Here is a 3,022-nt window from a genome sequence, read left to right as displayed (position 1 = left end):
ATATTCAACAGAAAATATAAGAGAACAGGAATAAGTACAAACTCAACAAACTTGAATGGGTTTAAAATAGCCTAATAAAAGTTAGACATTTTTGAAATAGGTAAAGAACAAAAAAATCCCAGCAATAAATGGATTTAAAAGGTATACATGCAGGTCCCTAGAAACAAAAACCAAAAAATTAATAAATAAATAAATAAATAAAAGGTGTATGACACCATCGAATGATATAGACAGGTTGAAAATAAAGGAATAGAAAACTATATACTAGGCTAATACTGACAAAAAGTAAGCTAGTAGAGAAATAATAACTTTGGATAAATAGAATTCACAACATTAAATGGGTCAAGAGAAATTTTATGCAGATAAAAATTACAGTTTACTAAAAAGATGCAACAGTCTTTAGCCTTTATGCACTTAGGAACATAGCTTTGAAATATACAAATCAAAAACTGTTAGAAATACAGGAGACATCCTAATCAACAATTTCATATTGAAAATAAATGTAATTAACTTGAAAAGTTAAAAAAAGGACAACAAAAACTTATTGAAGAGATTAATGGAATATATAGGGAGAAATCAATAAAGTAAAAAACAATTAAAGATGCAATCAACAAAACTAAAAGTTGTTTCTCCAAAAAGACCAATACAATAGAGAAAACTTTGGCAAATCTAATCAAGAAGAAAAGAGAACACAAATTAACAGTACAGGGAAATATTTTTGTAACCTTGGGATGAGAAAGGCTTTCCTAACCAAAACACCAATCCCGGAAGTTCTAGGCAATTTAACCACTTAATTATTAAACATTCCTGACACCATAAACAAGGTTAAAAAAATCGATGGATTGGGAGAAAATACTTGCAATGTATTTATCACATTTTGTATGTGTGTGTTTATATGTGTGTGTTTGTGTATATGTGTGTATTTGTGTGTATGTGTACTTAACACACATATTTGCAACTTTTATAACAGAAAAGTGTTGGTTTCCATAATGAAAAAATAGGCAAAAGAAAGACAAGCCAAAGAAAAATTAGTCAAAGCATATGAGTTCAATCATAGGGGGAATATCAATGGCCAGTGAATATATATAAACATATGTAATGGTCATCAACTCACACGGAATAATTAATTTCCTAAATAAAATGAAATACTACTTTTGACTCAACAGATTGGCAAAAATTAGAGATGGATAATATTCTATTTTGGCAAGAGGGCTTGAGAAGCAGGCTTTAAATACAGTTGGTGGGAGTAAAAATTATTAATATAATAGTATCACCAATTTTTAAATATATGTCAAATTTATAGGTGGGTCTCTCTTTGATTCAGTAGTTCTACCTTATGATAATGTGCTATACAGACTGAATGTTTGTGTCCCCCCCAAAATTCATATGTTGATGCCCTAATGTGATGGTATTTGGAGGGGAATCCTTTGGGAGGTAATCAGATCATGAAGGTGGAGCCTCCAAGTTGGGATTAGTGCCTTATAAAAAGAAGAGAGCTGGCCCGTTCTCTCTCTCTGTTGTATGAGGCTACATGAGAAGATGGTGGTCTGCAAACAAGGAAGAGGGCCCTCGCAGGACACTGAACCTGCCAGCACCTTGATCTTAGCCTTCTCGGTCTGCAGAACTGTGAGAAATACATGTTTGTTGTTTAATCTATCCAGCCTATGGTATGTTTGTTACAGCAGATTGAATTAAAACAATGGCATCTATCTTACAGAAATACACATATACATAAAGAGAGATGCAAAATGGTGGGTTTTTTGGCAGGATAGTTTCTAATACTAAAAATGTGAAAATGACTTATATACTCATTGTAGTTGGTTGAATAGTGGCCCCCAAAAGATATGTCCAAATCCCCTGGTATCTTTGAATGGGACCTTATTTGGAAATAAGGTTTTTGTAGATGTAACTAAGTTAATGATCTCAAATGAGATCATCCTGGATTAGAGTGGAACCTAAATCCTTATAAGGTGTCTTAATTGGATGTAAGGTATAAGGTGTCCTTATAAGAGACAGAACAGAAGAAGACACACAGAAACATAGGGAAGATGGCCATGTGAAGATAGAGGTAGACTGGAGTGATGTGTCTACAAGCCAAAGAACACTAAGGAACACCAGGTGCTGCCAGTCACTTTAAAAGGTAAGGAAGAATTCTCTAGTACAGAGACTTTAGAGGGAGCATGACCCTATTGATACCTTGATTTTGGACTTTTTGCCTCCAGAACTATAATAGAATAAATTTCCTTTGTGTTAAGTCACTAAGTTTATGGTAATTTGTTATGGCAGCCCTAGGAAACTAATATACCCATTAATGTATAAATGGTTAAATAAATTAAGGGATGTCAATATCATTATATCAAATACTGGATAATCATTAAAAAGAATGAGGCAACTTTCTTTATACTGATGTGAAAATAAGTTCATGATATTTCACAAACGTTAAAAAAAGCGCATATGGAGGCCGGGGGCAGTGGCTCATGCCTGTAATCCTAGCACTCTGGGAGGCCGAGGTGGGGCGATTGCAAGAGTAAGACCCCGTCTCTACTAAAAATAGAAAGAAATTGGCCAAACAACTAAAAAAAATAGAAAAAATTAGCCGGGCATGGTGGCGCGTGCCTGTAGTCCCAGCTACCTGGGAGGCTGAGGCAGGAGGATCGCTTGAGCTCAGGAGTTTGAGGTTGCTGTGAGCTAGGCTGACGCCATGACACTCTAGCCCAGGCAAGACGATGAGACCCTGTCTCCAAAAAAAAGCGCATATGGGAAGTAAATGTATCCCATTTATGGAGTGTGATCCCATTTATGTAGAAATCTGTTAACAGTAGTTAAACTTGGAGATGGGGAGGAGTAACAAAGGCTTTTAAATGTTTGCTTTTAAATATTAATTGATTTCCCTCTAAATTTTTTGTTGGCTTTTTTTTAAAAAACCTGTAGGTTGGAGGGGGGAGCGGGGGGCAATGGCAACATACGTAACTTAAACATCTGTACCTCCATAATATGCTGAAATAAAAAAAAAAACCCGTAG

Source organism: Propithecus coquereli, unplaced genomic scaffold (assembly GCF_000956105.1).
Source record: "Propithecus coquereli isolate 6110/MARCELLA unplaced genomic scaffold, Pcoq_1.0 Scaffold89, whole genome shotgun sequence".
NCBI lineage: Eukaryota > Metazoa > Chordata > Mammalia > Primates > Indriidae > Propithecus > Propithecus coquereli.
The sequence above is the reverse complement of the archived record's forward strand: the minus strand, read 5'-3'. Positions refer to the sequence as shown.